Source organism: Equus caballus, chromosome 17, assembly GCF_041296265.1.
Source record: "Equus caballus isolate H_3958 breed thoroughbred chromosome 17, TB-T2T, whole genome shotgun sequence".
NCBI lineage: Eukaryota > Metazoa > Chordata > Mammalia > Perissodactyla > Equidae > Equus > Equus caballus.
The window spans coordinates 63,942,713-63,949,318 of NC_091700.1; the positions used below are offsets into that span (position 1 = coordinate 63,942,713).

Genomic DNA, 6,606 nt, shown 5'->3' on the forward strand with positions numbered 1-6,606 from the left:
CATTTACAGCAACCAGACTTATTTAGAAACATCTAGTAGGAAAGTGTTTCATTGATTATTTTATTTTGTCACATATCATTCTTTGAGTCAGAAGGTGGATGTGGACAATCAGTAAGATGTGAAAAATACTTAGAGTAGTAGAGTATTTCCACCAAAATCTAAGGTTTAAGAAATAAGCCTTGCTAAGTAAACAAAGATTTATTAGCTCACAAAAAGCACTGAGATAAGAAAACAATGAAAAGTTGAACATCACTAAAATTTAAAATTACAGTTAATTAAAAAATACCATTAAGAGAAGGAAAAGACAAGCCACAGAAAGGAAAAAAAACCTATTTGTCTTACATATTTCTGAGGAATGACTCATTTTCTGAATATATATCCACAATATATAAAAGACTCTTAGGGGCCAGCCCCATGGCTGAGTGGTTAAGTTTGCGCACTCCACTTCAGTGGCCCAGAGTTTCACCAGTTTGGATCCTGGGCACGGACCTAGCACCGCTCATCAGGCTGTGATGAGGCGGCGTCCCACATAGCACCGCCAGAAGGACCTACAACTAGAATATACAACTATGTACTGGGGGGCTTTGGGGAGGAGAAGAAGAAGGACAAAAAAGAAGAAGAAGATTGGCAACAGGTGCCAGCTCAGCTGCCAATCTTTAAAGAAAAAAGACTTACAAATCAACAATGAAAAACGACAGCAAAAAACTAAAACACATATGGGCAAAAACTTGAACTGAAACTTCCCCAAACAAGATAGACAAATGACTGGTAAACATGTGAAAAAGTGCTCAATATCTCTGCTCATCAGAATAATGCAAATTGAAATCACAACGAGCTAGCATTTGCACTCATTAGAACGCATAAAGTTAAAAAGTTTAGCAGAATGTTGGTGAAGTTGTGGAGTAACTAGAACACACACACACTGCTGATGGGGGTGGTAGGAGATACAAACATCTTGGAGAATTGTTTGACATTTCTTAGCCGTATAACAAAATAACATGTTGTTATTACATAAAAAATGGCTATATATATATATATATACCTTATGAGCCAAAAATTCCACTCTTAAACATTTACCCAAGAACAATGAAAATATAGATTCTCAAAAAATTCGTACAAGGATTTTTAGGCAAGCCTTATTCATAATAGCCAAATATGTGAAACAACTCGAATGGTCATTAACAGAGAAATGTATAAATGGATAAGAACTCGTGGTATATTTAAACAATGGATTACTACTTAACTATAAAGAAAGAGTAAACTACTGGTACTCAAAACAACATGGATAAACCTTTTTTAAAAAACAGCCTGAGAAGACAGAAACAAAAGAATAAATAATGTATATAAGATTTATGAAATTCAAGTAACAGGCAAAAGTAGACTCTAGTGATAGAAATCAGATTTGGGGCTGCAGGAAAGGAGGTGTGGAGGAATGAGATGTAGGAGACAAAAAGAAATTTTGGTGGGGTGGACATTTTCTATATCTTGTTGTATGTAATAGCTACAGAGGTGTATATGTCAGTCAATAAACATGAAACTGACCACCTAAGAACAATATATTTTATTAATATGTTAATCTCTACCTCTATTAAACTCTAAAGGTAAAATATAGCAGTAGCACTAGCCATGATTCATGTTCCTCAAGGCACAAGAGATAAATTATGATACTACACACTAAATTTAGGATAACCGATGAAAAGAGGTGATACTTATATGATGCCTTTACTTAACCTATCTAAAATCTATTTGAAATTATGAAAGTAATATGTAATCATAATAAAAACGATTCTTTTAGAAGAATACAGTGAACTAAATTAACCCTCCACTCCCTCTCCCAAAGCTTACCCCACTCTCCTCTGCATTATTACCAATATTAAACATAAAATAGTAAAGGTTTTTTCCTTCCTAGAAAAGGAAAGAATGTCAGAAGTGAATTTCTGAGTACTTGCATGTAAATTTTTGTTTTATTCCTACATTTAAGCTTGGGTTTAAAATTATTTTCCATGTGCATTAGAAGGCACAAATCCATTGTTTTCTAGAATATACATTATTTCTGGTTAGAAGGATGATGACAATTTGTCTCTCATTTATTTGACAGTAACCATATCACTCTCCCTTTTTGGGTGATACTCTCTCTTTTTAATTGAAAATCGAAAGTGCAGCAAGATTGATTAGGTTTGTTTCTTCTTATTTACTTGGCATTTCCTTGATCATTTCAATCTGAAGATTCTGTGTTCAGCTCAGGGGAAATCTGGTCTATTAGCTCTTTATTCTATCTGATCCATTCTTTCTGGCACTTTCATGAGATGCAGTTGGAAATTCAGGGCATATTCTCTTTGACTTTTATCTTTTCTTTTATATATTTGTCTCCTAATCACAAAAATAGCTATAAAATAACTTACTAATCATTTACTAAATGCCAGGCACCTTAAATTCTTTTGATGAATTATTTCATTTAGTCCAGCCAACTATCTTTTGAGGTAAATAATATATTTAAACTGATGTTAGCATATGAGAAACCAAAATATTCCTATGATTAAGTAAATTGTCCAAGGTCACAATTCAATAGATTACAGTGACTGAAAGATGGATTAGATGAACTGGACACCTAATTGCTCCTCTTTTTTCTTTCCAAAAAGAAAACTTTATTTTCTAATTATCTTAACTTTATTTTCTAATTGACTATTTTCTAACAGAGTTAACTTTATTATTCTTAACTTTATTCTCTAATTATCAATTTGGTCATCACCCATATCTAGTGTCAATCAGCATTTCTTCCGAAATATATTGCTTTATTTTTCTTTACTGAGATATAATTTATGGAGAGTAAAATGTACAGATCTTTAGTGTACACTTTGATAAGATATGATAAACATGTATACCTATGTAGCCAACACTCATTTCAAGACAGAGAACTTTTTCATCACCCTAGAAATTTCTGTTATGCTCCTTTTGAGTCAATCATCACTACTACGACCACTACCACCACCCACCCTCCAAAGGCAACAACTCTTTGAATTTCTCTCACCATAGATTATTTTTGTCTGGTCTTAATCTTTACATAAATAAGTCATATGCTATACACTTTTCTTTTTGTCTGCTTCTTTCCATCAACTCTACTTCTGTGAGATTCTTTCACTTTGTGTTTTGGAGTTTTACGTTTATTTGTTTCTTTTTGCTGAGGAAGATTCACCCTGAGCTAACATCTGTTGCCAATCTTCCTCTTTCTTTCTTTGAGGAAGATTAGCGCTGAGCTAACATCTGTGCCAATCTTCTTCTATTTTATAAATGGGTTGCTGCCAAAGCATGGCTGATGAGTGGTGTAGGTCCGCACACAGGATCTGAATCCAGGAACCCGAGCCGCCAAAGCGGAGCATGCCAAACTTAACCACTAGGCCTTGGAGCCAGCCCCACTTCTTTCATTTTGTTTAATGCATCAATGCTTTATTTCTTTTTTATTAATGTATAGTATTCATTTGTATGAATATAACATAATTTCTTTATAACTCTCCTGTTGAGAGAACTCTCTTTTTTACCATTATGAGTAACATTGCTAGGTAATTCTTATGCAATTCTTTTTGTGGATGTACGCTTTCATTTCTCTTGGGTGAAAAGCTTGGAGTAGAATTTCTGAGTTAAGTTGTAGGTAAATATTTAACAGTATAAGAAACTGCCAACTTTCCAATTTCTTTTCTTTTTAGATGAATGAAATATTTTCTATAACCTGTCTAAAGATCCTTTACATTTGACCAGTAGATCAGAACAGAAGAAAACGATTGATTTGGATAACAAAGCTAACTTCAGTATCACCTTGGTAAAGGGTTAGCAACTGCCTTTCAGGGCTGATTGGTCTAAATACTCCCATCATAGCCAACTTCAAGCTACCAACATACCAACCAACTCCCAAAATTCCTGAAAATCTCACAGTCAGTTCTCCCAGTAGAAGTCAGCTTTGGTATCCAATTGGACCTATCATGTAATTTTTGGCAACAGGAAAAATAAAGCTAGGCAACTCACTGAACGATGTGGCCAACCTTCTCCCTAAATCTCTCTGTGAGAATGGAATAAACAAATAATAATGTTTACTGAATGCTAACTATGTACCAAGTAATAGGCTAAATTCTTCAGATGCAATATCTGTTTAAATCATTCAATAACCTACAGCTATGCTACGATGAAGGTACATTTTCACTGATAAACAAAGTGAGACACAATTAAGCAAAATGATTTCCCAAAGTCTCACCACTTGTAAACATTTCAAACCAGGCCTTCTAATGCCAAAACTCACATGCTCACCTTTATATAATTACATAGCTTCCATTCTTCAAGAGATAACACAAGATTTTGTTTTACCATTGAAGTATTAGTTTGTTCATTATTTAAAGCCTTGATTAACTGGAAGAATAGATACTCGATAGTGTAAACTGTTCAATTATATTTTATACAAGCTTTACAGAATCCACCGGACATTGCATTTGTGAAACAAACTCCAGAGATTATAATTATATACAAAGACAAATTTGAAATCTAGAATCAAGCAATCATGAGGAAAGAATGACTTTGAAGTGTATTCAAAAGCAATTCAAGTTAAATTACCATTATGTTAAGTCAGTACTAAAAATGTTTTGGAAAACTGGATAAAAGATGTATTTGCTTATTCATGAGATGTCTACATCATAAGATTTCTACACACATGAGATGTGTACAACAACAAATTTTGCTGTTGCTGCTGTGAATTCTATATATGAATATATGTATAACAACATTACTGCAGAATAAAAATTATGTCTCAAGGCCGGCCCCGTGGCCAAGTGGTTGAGTTCACATGCTCTGCCTCGGCAGCCCAGGGTTTCACTAGTTTGGATCCTAGGCACAGATGTGGCACCTCTCGGCAGGCCATGCTAAGGCGGCGTCCCACACGGCACTACCAGAGGCACTCACAACTAGAATATACAACTATACTCGGGGGCTTTGGAAAGAAGAATTAAAAAAAAGAAGATTGGCAACAGATGTTAGCTCAGGTGCCAATCTTTAAAAAAAGAAAATTATGTCTCAATTCACCAAATGGTTAAGCTCATGGAGGAAAGTGAAATGTCAGCTGTCTTCAGTAAGAACTGATCCCCCAATGTCAAAGCCCCAAGCAAGCCTGACTTGTGCACTCTAGATAAAGCCAGCAGGGGAGCAGTTAGCCTTTCAAAAGACTGTTGGCCTCTAGGGAGATACCATTCTGACCTTTCATTACTTACAGCCAGACGTCTTGGAAGCTTCTGGGGACCGGTCGCGCTTCAGGTGAGAAGAAGTGGAAGAAAAGCATAAGAAAGGTAGCGGAGTTGGTGTCTACGGTGGCCCAGGAGGTACGCACAGAGCCGGAGCCTGCGCGATGATGCGATTTGTGCTGTTGTTCAGCGGGAGGAAGTTGCGCCCGCAGAAATGTTACCTGGCCGCGTCAGACAAGCAGCAAAAGGAGAGCATTTGGGAGCTCCCTCAGGTGGTTCTGACTTGCAAGCCCAAGATGTGCAGCTTCCTGGCGTGGAGGGACCTCAAAGTCGTGTAGAAGGGATAAGCCAGCCTCCTCTTCTGCTGCACCATGGAGGGCCAAGACTATGCCCTCGTCACACTGGAGCTGACCCACCCATGTGTGGAACTCCTCGACTCATACTTTGGCATCATGTGCCAGCTGCCATCATCTTCAACTTTGAGAAGGCCTCCTTCATCTTGGATGAGTTTTTGATGGGAGGTGATGTCCAGGACACCTTCAAGAAGTGTGTGCTGAAGGCAGTGGAGCAGGCGGACCTGCTACAGGGGAGGAGGAGTCACCCTTCAGAGTGCTGGAGGAGGCGAGTCTGGCAGGTCACCTGCGCCTCGCCAGGAGGAGGTGTGGGAGCTGGAGGAGAGACAGAGCATGCGTGACTGCTTCTCCCACATCTCACGAGGGCCCTTTTCTTGGTGGCATCCAGCTGCCCCTCCTCTGCTGCCTCACCTTCTTTGGGAGTAAACTCTGGGCTCAGGACCCTCAAACATTCCCACCCCCCCCCCCACCCCCCCGCAGCTTCTGTCCCTCCTCTTAGCACTGAAGTTTTTAGGAGCTAGGAGGCAAAAAAATGTGCTGCCATTTGGGTACAAAACAGGGATGCTATTTAGCCTTCATTCCCTGTCTCTGAAGAACTAATGTTGCCCAGACTTCCTCCCCTCCCTTGTAACAGTAAATATATACATACGTCAGGTTAAAGGGAAATGGTTTTAGGGCTCTTCTCTTCTCCCTGCCTCATAACCTGCCTGCACTTCTCCCCGCAGGCAGCCTGGGCAGCTTCTCTGCCTGGGAGGGAGGCTTCTGGATCCTGAGAGGCAATTCTCTTCCTTATCTGCCTCCCCCCTTCCTTTTTGGCTGCAGTGGACCTCTCCGGGTGCCAGGAGAGGAACAACATAGTTCATTTTTTTCTAACCTTGCCACTTTGACGGGACAGGAGGCTGGAGGAAGCACAGGCTTTATGGGAGACAGGCCCTGTCCCTCCTTCACTCCGTGTTCTGGGTGAGGCAGGAGCTCAGGAGGTTGGGGGCAGGCGCTGGGAAGTGTCTAACTTTATTTCCTTTCCTCTGAAATAAAAG

General features: G+C 38.9%; 1 pseudogene; it reads left to right on the forward strand.

The window, feature by feature from the left end:
• The first annotated feature begins 5,380 nt into the window (after positions 1–5,380).
• Positions 5,381–6,068, forward strand: LOC111768658 (AP-1 complex subunit sigma-1A pseudogene; annotated as a pseudogene).
• The last annotated feature ends 538 nt before the right edge of the window (positions 6,069–6,606 follow it).